Raw genomic sequence first — 11,607 nt, forward strand, 5'->3', positions numbered from 1 at the left:
CTTATTGCTTTCGGATCTGAGACAGGAGGTATACCCAACTGTTTTGGGTGTCCTATGAAGATGCATTTATCCGCTTTGGGTTCGAGCTTATCAGCCTGAAACTTTTTCACATAAGCGTCGCAGCCCCAAACTTTTAAGAAATGACAGCTTAGGTTTCTCTAAACCATAGTTCATACGGTGTCATATCATCGGAATTACGTGGTGCCCCTTTTAAAGTGAATGTGGTTGTCTCTAATGCCTAACCCATAAACTATCGTGGTAATTCGATAAGAGACATCATGGTATGCATCATATCCAATAGGGTGCAGTTATGATGTTCGGACACACCATCACACTATGGTGTTCCAGGCTGTATCAGTTGTGAAACAATTTCCACAATGTCTTAATTCTGTGCCAAACTCGTAATTCAGATATTCATCTCTATGATCATATCATAGATATTTTTATCCTCTTATCACGACGATCTTTGAACTTCACACTGAAATTACTTGAACCTTTCAATAATTCAGACTCGTGATTCATCAAGTAAATATACTCAACGTCTACTCAAGTCATCTGTGAAGTAAGAACATAACGATATCCACTACATGCCTCAGCACTCATTGGACTGCACACATCAAAATGTATTACTTCCAACAAGTTGCTTGCTAGTTCCATTTTACTGAAAACGAGGCTTTCAGTCATCTTGCCCATGTGGTATGATTTGCATGTCTCAAGTGATTCAAAATCAAGTGAGTCCAAACGCTCCATTTGCATGGAGTTTCTTCATGCATATACACCAATAGACATGGTTCGCATGCCTCAAACTTTTCAAAAACGAGTGAGCCCAAAGATACATCAACATGGAGCTTCTTCATGCGTTTTATACCGATATGACTTACGTGGCAGTGCCACAAGTAGGTGGTACTATCATTACTATCTTTTGGCATGAACATGTGTATCACTACGATCGAGATTTCAACAAACCATTCATTTTAGGTGTAAGACCATTGAAGGTATTATTCAAATAAACAGAGTAACCATTATTCTCCTTAAATGAATAACCGTATTGCGATAGACATAATCCAATCGTGTCTATGCTCAACGCAAACACCAATCTTGATGGTAGAGGGAGCGTGCGATGCTTGATCATATCAACATTGGAAACACTTCCAACACATATCATCAGCTCACCTTTAGCTAGTCTCCGTTTATTCCGTAGCTTTTATTTCGAGTTACTAACACTTAGCAACCGAACCGGTATCTAATACCCTGGTGCTACTAGGAGTACTAGTAAAGTACACATTAACATAATGTATATCCAATATACTTCTATCGACCTTGCCAGCCTTCTAATCTACCAAGTATCTAGGGTAATTCTGCTCCAGTGGCTGTTCCCCTTATTACAGAAGCACTTAGTCTCGGGTTTGGGTTCAACCTTGGGTTTCTTCACTAGAGCAGCAGCTGAATTGCTGTTTCATGAAGTATCCCTTCTTGCCCTTGCCCTTCTTGAAACTAGTGGTTTCACCAACCATCAACAATTGATGCTCCTTCTTGATTTCTACTTTTGTGGTGTCAAACATCGCGAATATCTCAAGGATCATCATATATGTCCCTGATATATTATAGTTCATCACGAAGCTCTAGCAGCTTGGTGGTAATGACTTCGGAGAAACATCACTATCTTATCTGGAAGATCAACTCCCACTTGATTCAAGTGATTGTTGTACTCAGACAATCTGATCACAAGCTCAATAATTGAGCTTTTCTCCCTTAGTATGTAGGCTAGAAGAACCGTCGAAGGTCTTATACCTCTTGACGTGGGCACGAGCCTGAAATCCCAATTTCAGCCCTCGGAAACATCTCATATGTTTCGCGACGTTTCAAAAACATCTTTGGTGCCTCAATTCTAAACCATTTAACTGAACTATCACATAGTTATCAAAACGTGTATGTCAGATGTTCGCAACATCCACAGACGACGTTCGAGGTTCAGCACACTGAGCGGTGCATTAAGGACATCAGCCTTCTATGAAGCAATGAGGACAATCCTCAGTTTACGGACCTAGTCCGCATAATTGCTACTATCAACTTTCAACTAATTTTTTCTCTAGGAACATAATTAAACAGTAGAACTGAAGCGCGAGCTACGACATAATTTGCAAAATCCTTTTGACTATGTTCAGAATAATTAAGTTCATCTTATGAACTCCCACTTAGATTAGACATCCCTCTAGTCATCTAAGTATTACACGATCCGAGTGAGCTAGGCCGTGTCCGATTAACACGTGAGACGGACTAGTCAACGTCGGTGAACATCTTCATGTTGATCGTATCTTCCATACGACTCGTGTTCGACCTTTCGGTCTCTGTGTTCCGAGGCCATGTCTTCACATGCTTAGGCTCGTCAAGTTAACCCTAAGTGTTTTTGCATGTGTAAAACTTCTTACACCCGTTGTATGTGAACGAAAGGATCTATCACACCCGATTAACACGTGATGCTTCGAAGCGACGAACTGTAGCAACGGTGCACAGTTAGGGGAGAACACTTCTTGAAATTTTAATGAGGGATCATCTTATTTACTACCATCGTACTAAGTAAACAAGATGCATAACATGATAAACATCATATGCAATCAAATAATAGTGACATGATATGGCCAATATCATATAGCTCCTTTGATCTCCATCTTGGGGCTCCATGATCATCTTGTCACCGGTATGACACCATGATCTCCATCATCATGATCTCCATCATCGTGTCTTCTTGAAGTTGTAATTCCTTTGACAAGAACATGATCAATCTCATACATCACATATATCATTCATCACATCCTTTTGGCCATATCACATCACATAGCATACCCTGCAAAAACAAGTTAGACGTCCTCTAATTGTTGTTTGCATGTTTTACGTGGATGCTATGGGTTTCTAGCAAGAACGTTTCTTACCTACGCAAAACCACAACATGATATGCCAATTTCTATTTACCCTTCATAAGGACCCTTTTCATCGAATCCGATCCGACTAAAGTAGGAGAGACAGACACCCGCTAGCCACCTTATGCAACTAGTGCATGTCAGTCGGTGGAACCTGTCTCACGTAAGAGTACGTGTAAGGTTGGTCCGGGCCGCTTCATCCCACGATGCCGCCGAATCAAGATAAGACTAGTAACGGCAAGCATATTGAACAAAATCAACGCCCACAACTTCTTTGTGTTCTACTCGTGCATAGAATCTACGCAATAGACCTAGCTCAGATGCCACTGTTGGGTAACGTAGCAGAAATTCAAAATTTTCTACGCATCACCAAGATCAATCTATGGAGAGACTAGCAACGAGGGGAAGGAGAGTGCATCTACATACCCTTGTAGATCGCTAAGCGGAAGCGTTCAAGAGAACGGGGTTGATGGAGTCGTACTCGTCGTGATTCAAATCACCGATGATCCTAGCGCCGAACGGACGGCAGCTCCGCGTTCAACACACGTACGGAAGGGAGACGTCTCCCATGCCTTGATCCAGCAAGGAGGAGGGAGAGGTTGATGGAGATCCAGCAGCACGACGGCGTGGTGGAAGTAGCGGGATTCCAACAGGGCTTCGTTAAGCGCTGCGGGAGGAGGTAGATGTGTCACGGGAGGGAGAGGGAGGCGCCAGGCCTTAGATTAGTTTGCTCCTCCTTTTCCCCACTATATATAGGGCCAAGGGAGAGGGGGAGGCGCAGCCCTTGCCCCTTCCTCCAAGGAAGGGTGCGGCCAAGGGTGGGGAGGAGTCCATCCTCCCCAAGGCACCTCGGAGGTGCCTTCCCCTTTTAGGACTCTCCTCTTTTCCCATCTCTTGGCGCATGGGCCTCTTGGGGCTGGTGCCCTTGGCCCATATAGGCCAAGGCACACACCCTACAGCCCATGTGGCCCCCCGGGGGTGGCCCCACCCGGTGGGCCCCCGGGACCCTTCCGGTGGTCCCGGTACAATACCGATGACCCCGAAACTTGTCCCGATGGCCGAAATAGCACTTCCTATATATAATTCTTTACCTCCGGACCATTCCGGAACTCCTCGTGACGTCCGGGATCTCATCCGAGACTCCGAACAACTTTCGGGTTACCGCATACTAATATCTCTATAACCCTAGCGTCACCGAACCTTAAGTGTGTAGACCCTACGGGTTCGGGAAGCATGCAGACATGACCGAGACGTTCTCCGGTCAATAACCAACAGCGGGATCTGGATACCCATGATGGCTCCCACATGTTCCACGATGTTCTCATCGGATGAACCACGATGTCAAGGACTTAATCAATCCCGTATACAATTCCCTTTGTCTAGCGGTATGTTACTTGCCCGAGATTCGATCGTCGGTATCCTTATACCTTGTTCAATCTCGTTACCGGCAAGTCTCTTTACTCGTTCCATAACACATCATCCCGTGATCAACTCCTTGGTCACATTGCGCATATGATGATGTCCTACCGAGTGGGCCCAGAGATACCTCTCCGTGTTTACACGGAGTGACAAATCCCAGTCTCGATTCGTGCCAACCCAACAGACACTTTCAGAGATACCTGTAATGCACCTTTATAGTCACCCAGTTACGTTGTGACGTTTGATACACCCAAAGCACTCCTACGGTATCCGGGAGTTGCACAATCTCATGGTCTAAGGAAATGATACTTGACATTAGAAAAGCTTTAGCATACGAACTGTACGATCTTTGTGCTAGGCTTAGGATTGGGTCTTGTCCATCACATCATTCTCCTAATGATGTGATCCCGTTATCAACGACATCCAATGTCCATGGTTAGGAAACCGTAACCATCTATTTGATCAACGAGCTAGTCAACTAGAGGCTTACTAGGGACATATTATGGTCTATGTATTCACACGTGTATTACGATTTCCGGATAATACAGTTATAGCATGAATAAAGACAATTATCATGAACAAGGAAATATAATAATAACTAATTTATTATTGCCTCTAGGGCATATTTCCAACAGCCGGTTCGTCCTCCACATGTCTGCTATAACTCCGGCTTGGACGGGGAGTGGAATGAATTCTCTCACGGCTGTGTGAATATGCTTGCTGTTGATTTAGTGCTGTCTGAAGGAGATCCCTGGCCCGACGCGCTTCCACTGCAATTGGTGACTCGCCGTCGGTTGGGAGGGCCGCTAGGCGTGAAGCGGCGGCCACAATGTTGTCCAACGGGTTGGAATAATGCCCGGGCGGCGTTGATGGTACAACGTTGTTCTGGCGAGGCAGGTCCGTCGTGTGCGGCTGAACCTGCGCTCCTGCTCCCGGCGCCCCCGCCCGGTTTAGCGTGGGTTGGTTACCAGCTCCTGCACCTGGCGTGTTGAAAAGATTCTGCGGCTCATAAACCGACGGGAGAAGTGATCGGTACCTTCTTCTCATGACTTCCTATGAAGCATTCTGATCCAGTCTAATCCGGTAAGCCTGTGCTTCCAACTCGGCCCGCTCCGTAGCCATCCTGGCGTTCTCTTCTGCTAGGTCCGCTTTAGCCTGGGCTATCTGATCTTTCACTTTTACAATCTCTGCATCGTGCTGATCCCTGGCTACTGCGTCCACCTCCGCGGACATCAATGTTGCCAGAGCGTCGAACAAATCAGACAAGACTTGGGCCGGAGGTGGCGCCGAGCTTCCTGCCCCTGCTGGTGTGGCCGTCGTTGAACCGGAGAGCATTGCTGCGGCAGTAGATGAATGAGGCGCCGATTGTGTGCCAGCCATGAAGATGGCGGCCCGGTTTGGCAGACCAGGGGAATCCGGAATACTGTTGCCCTTGGATCCTCCCTCAATCTGGCCGTCCTGCAACTGGTAAAGCGATTCGGTTTCTCCAGAAGACTCGTCATCAGAGCAGACTAAGGTTTCTCCATCAGACACCGGTCCGTCCTCGTACCCCGATCCATGGACGACACCTACGAAAACATGCCTTGCCTCGGGCTGTACTGGCGAAGAACTTGCATGCCGAGCCGTTTCGATGATGTTGGTGCAGATGTCCGGCTCAGGGGCCGGTTCGCCGATCTTGCCGATGAAGACGTGAATCCCACCAAAGGGGACCCGCTACCCGTATTCGATTGAATCGGCCTCCGGACCCCATCCTGCGTTGTCGATGTAGAGCTTGCCGCGGCGACTCTTCGTCATCCGGCCCACAGCGTATCCCTTGAGTCCATCGAAGCTGCCCTTCAAGAAATCAAAACCATCGTGCGTTTGTGACGGCAGATGTCCTCGTGAAAGGACTTAGTCGTGGAGCCATCGCAACGGGTTAGCTTAAAGGGGTTAAACCGGACAAGGGGACACGGGAGTTTATACTAGTTCAGCCCCTTCGATGAAGGTAAAAGCCTACGTCTAGTTGTGATTGGTATTGCTAGGGTTTCGAAGGCCAGGGAGCGAATCCGCTTTGTCTGGCTCTCGAGTTGTTGTTGTCTGTCCCTAAACCGCAGCCGGGTCGTCCCTTTATATACATAGGTTGACGCCCGTCGGGCTACAGAGTCCCGAAGCCGGATCATAAACGTATCCGGTTCGGCCTCTCTCTTTCTATCTTACTATACAAGTTACATGACTAGGCCGGTTTACATTTACAGACTATAACTCGCCTTTGGGCCCTCCGTAAAGCGCCATCATCTTTACATCTTCATGGGCTTCTAATCTTCAAAGAGTCAACTCGGCTACATAAGGCCAGTTTACCTGCAGTAGTAATATCCCCAACAGGTCTGCTTCTCCTTCTCGGAGGCCGCCGCGGCCTGGCCCAGTGACGCTCGAACCATCGAGTCGGAGTGAAGCCAGCCAGAGACCAGCTCCAAGCGCTCGGCCACCAGGCGCGAGTCTGTGCCCTGGAGATCTTCCCATAGCCAGGCCATCTCCGAGAGGGCGCGCTCCAAGACGGCTGAGGAAGCAAAAGAACCTGGGGCCAGGGGCGCAGCTAGAGAAGGGGGCGACGTTGTCACCAGAGCCTGGGAGATCAAGGCCTCCTGAGCTTTTGGAACATCTCCAGCCGTGCCAGACACCGGCACCTCCTGAGCCTGCGGCGCTTCGGGGGATGACTCCTCCCGAGGGTGCTCCACCGGGTCTCGTGAGGACGACCGGACTGGAGAAGCATGAGCACCACCCCCACCTTTGCTCATGGAGAGGGGCGCGGTCGCAGGAGGCGGCACGGAATCAAGTGGCACCACCCTGCTCTCCCTCCTCCTCTTCACCGCAGATGACAGCCTGGTTACGCAACAGGGAAAGAGAGTTGGAAACGAGCATCGACAACAGGAACAAGACGAGGCGGGGCACTTACTGGTCTACGGCAACATAGTCCACCTTCCGCTTGGTGAGCTTGAAGCCGGAGAGCGTCGTGGCTCGAGGCATGGGTGCACCGGCCCCCGAAGCTGAAGCAGGAGTAGCAGTTGAACCAGAGGCGGCCCCAGCCAGCGGTGGAGCAGCAGCAGAACCTCGGGGGATCAGCGCCGACCGACTCCTCATCGGGATCACGGCCAGTCCCTCCTTTTCCGGGGAAGCGTCAGCCTCATCATCGTCGGGGAAGGCGTGGAGGATGTCAGCCTTACTCAGGGGGAGGTCTCCCCCATCCCTTCAGGGGTCACCTCTGAGTCTTCCTCCTCCTCTTCTCCCTCCCTGCGGGACACATCAGAAAACAGCTCCACCGGCGCTGGCATCGTTCGGGCCCCGGTGAGCACAGGCGGCACCAGTCCACGCCCGTCAAAGGTCGGCTTGGAGGCCACGATCAGCGCACTGTCCTTGTGGAAGAACAAGGGAGTAAAGACATTCGGAGGATACTCATGATCGTCCCCAACCAGGAGGCAGAGAGCTGCGGTCAGCTCCTCATCGGACAAGGCCTCCGAGCTCAAGCAAACCTTGTCCTCTTCATCCCCGAGTTCCCACAAGGGATGCGAGCGGGCCTGGAGCGGAGCCACGCGTAGCGCTAGGAACTCCCTCAGGAGCATGGCCCCTGTAATTCTCGCCGCCTTCGCATTGCCAGGCTTCAGGTCGGACTTCATCTGCTCCAGTACCAACGTCGCCCGCTCGTCGGTGAGCTTTGCGCAGGACCACACCTTGTCGGCCTGGGGCTTCTCCGTCGGCACCACCAAGCGCGGGTGGACACGCTTGGCACTCATCATGACCCATTTAGCCCTGAGATTGTCGGCCTTCTTCCCGGTGGTTGAGATCGAGTTGGCCTTGCCGGCCGCGATGAAATTGGCGCACCCGGAGATATGGCCCTCGCTGGCACGGAGGAAGAAGAAGTGGCGCAGTAGGGCCACAGACGACATCACGCCCAAATACGCCTCACAATAGTAGGCGAAGATGGACAAGAGAAGGACGGAGTTGGGATGGAGATGCAGCGCCTGCAGCCCGTAGTGGTCGAGGACCTCATAGAAGAAATCGGAGAAGGGAGGAACCAACCCGGCGGCAATGCTGCTCGTGAAGAAGGGGAAGAACGCGCTCCCCTCGGGCTCCGGCACGTCGGAGGCAACCCGGAGCTCCGTCTTCCCCCTTTCATTACTCTCCCCCGCCGACAGCAGGCGCATGGCGGCGAGGTTTTTCTACGAGACGTTGGGCGAGTCGAGGGCAGGTTCATACCAAGCCTTCGCCGCAGACGGCACCGGGGATGAGGCGGGCTTGACCCTCCGGGGCGCCATTGGTCGCCGATGCAGGAAAGGATGGGAGCGGATCTGAAGATTTCAGAAGCGGAGAGTAAGAAAGTGGATCTGAGCAAGGCGAAAGGAAACAGTGAAGGCGAACGCTGTCTACGCCAGCCTTTTAACAGTCGGGCAGTTGCCGAGGCAGCGTGGGAAAGCGGAGACGCCCACGTCCAATCAACCGCCACGCGTCAACCGAGGCCGCAGGCTATTGGGGCCCGCGGCGCTCCGCACTTGACCCTTGGCTTCGCCTCGAAGCCAAGCCCGAGCGCGCCTTGGGCCCGGGGCCTACTGTCGGCGTTCTGGGAACAGGGTCCCCAGACTTGCCTGCCTGCGGCCCACGGCGTGGCTTTGCTGGCAGGCCTGTACGACCCATCTTCATCAACGAGGAATCAAGACCCTCGCGAGGGGCCAAGCCTCGCGAGGCGGATGACACAAGACCTCCTCAGGAGCGGCCTCACCAGGCTGGCTCGTGAGGGGCGGAAAGTTCAAGGCCAGGCAAACCTCGCAAGGTTCTCGTGACGTAAGCCATGACGATCGAGACCAGGCGGGCGCCAGCGCGCGCAGCGTCCTTGTTTCCTCTTTGGTGCTAAGGGGGCAGGCGCAGGCGCGGAGTACCGAGGCATCAAGCAAAGGTTTCCATATTGGTGCAACGAGACCAAGACCGGAAGGACGGCAAGACGGAGGTCACCGTGGAGCCCAAGACGGCGTCACCACCAGAGCCTTTGGCAGGCGAAGACTGCTTTTGTCAGGATAGCTTGTACTAGTTGTCCCCTTTCAAATTGGCCATTGTTGGCTCCCTTCCCGCTCAATATTTGGGGAGAGGACCAGGGCCTCTATAAATATAACTAGCCACCACCGTAGCTAGGGAGAAGAAGAAGACAAGAGGAGAGGGGTCAAGAACAAAACCCTAGACCGCATCCTCACACACACAAGAACACCTTAACCTCAGGAGGCTGTTCTTCCCCTTGTACTGTTCATCCTCAACCCAAGAGGCAATCCACCACCACACTGGAGTAGGGTATTACACCACAACGGTGGCCCGAACCAGTATAAATCCTGTGTCCTTGTGTTGCGAGTTCGTTGAGTTAGTTCGTGAGATCAAGGCTAAGTTAGGACGTGGATCGATGGGGGGGATATCTTCGCGCGCACCCCTGTGTTCGAACCTTAAGGGTTTTGCCGGAACCCGTGATCCGACAACGTGCGAGGCCATTCCACTTGGCCATGCTCGAGCTACCTGCGTCCCTCAGCTTGTTAGGCTGCACCCCCTCCCCCTACAGCGCTGACCCATGGTGTGTGGTCTCATCCAAGCCGCCCTTTTGAATGCACCCATAACAAAGGTGGTGCCACGACGTATGGCAACCTTAGATGCGCATTGCCCTTTGATTAGGCTGATAATACAATGTCACGGTTGGTCTGCGTGGACCGATGGCGATCGATTACACCGACAGTGCTCCTTGATGTAACATGTTTCCATTGTCATGTTCTCTTGACTTCTCCCGATAGTTATGGCTCTTAGGACGTAACGGGTTCTTCTTGTTGGATAATTGCCTCCAAGGATATACATCGTGACCTCGTTTGTTTCTTTCTATATACGTGTGTTGAAATCTTCGCACATGGACAAGGGCATCACCTTGAGCTTTGTAAGAAGAGGAACATTTGTCTCCAAAACCAGGATCCATCCATCGAGTCGAAATGAGATGGAAAAAACCCACAGTGGTTGACAAGAGTACAGAAAAGATGGGTATGTGGCAGATATGGAAACATCGAAATGATATCGTCGTGCAACCGGCCACAACAACAGCACTACGTGGAGTTGAGAAGGAAGGCCGAGTTTGGAGAAGAGCAGGGCTCCTCAAAGGCGAGCTATACGTTTTCTTTGCGGGTATAGCGGTGTGTGCATCATTTGAGTAGTTAACCTAGCTAAGCGGTAGGGTGACCGACATATGGACTGGGGCAACGCCCATGTAACGAATCTTGTAACACCGTGGTGTTTCGGGGCTCTCCCCCTCCTTCTTTATTGAATGATACGCATACTCGTGCGTATTCGAGAAAAGAAAAAATAAAAGATGAGTAAAATGAGTTTGGTAAAATGAGTGGAAGACCGATGTGGTTCGCGAAAATTTCATACCCCCAGACGCGGATGCTATTCTCAACATTCCGTTGAGGCAAGGAGGAGGTGATGACTCGTTGGCATGGGCTCTTGAAAAATCGGGTTGCTACACTATAAGATCAGCGTATCGTGCTCTAACGACTCGGAACGAGCAAACTGCTCTAGAGGAAGGGACGTTTACCGAATATTCATTGGCAGACAAACAGATGTGGTCTCGGTTGTGGAAGCTCAAAGTCATCCCAAGAGTGAGAGTCTTCTGGTGGAGGGTATTACATGACATCCTCTCAGTAGAAGCAACTCTTAAACATCGTCACATTGCTACGGTTAGTACATGCAAAATCTATCTTCACACTGACAAAGACATGATGCATGCCCTGCTGGACTGTTCTCATGCCAGGCAGTTTTGTGATGCAGCCCCCAAATGGTTGAACATCAGAAGGCCGGTATTGCACCCTCTGACCTGGTCAAGAGATATCCTGTGCGATCAAATATTCTCAGAGTCGCAGAGAGCGACAATAGTGACTGTTATGTGGACGATTTGGACCTCACGGAACAATATCACCCATGACAAAAAGGCATACAATCCAATTCAGTCTCTGAAGCGGGTTCGGGAGTCCCTAGCAGTTCTTGAGCTGCCTCGTGATCACGCTCGAATCCTGCCCGGCCATGATTGGCGCCCGCCTGAGTTGGGATGGATCAAAATAAACATTGATGGAAGTGTTGCAATGGATGCAAGGAGGGGAGGGGCAGGGGGAGTAGCTCGGTCCCGATCATCCTTTCTTGCAGCATGGTGCAAACCATACCCAGGGGTCACGGACCCGCTCATAGCTGAAGCTTTTGCTATCAGCGATGGAGTCATCTTCGCGCA

The sequence above is a fragment of the Triticum urartu genome, chromosome 5, assembly GCF_003073215.2.
Source record: "Triticum urartu cultivar G1812 chromosome 5, Tu2.1, whole genome shotgun sequence".
NCBI lineage: Eukaryota > Viridiplantae > Streptophyta > Magnoliopsida > Poales > Poaceae > Triticum > Triticum urartu.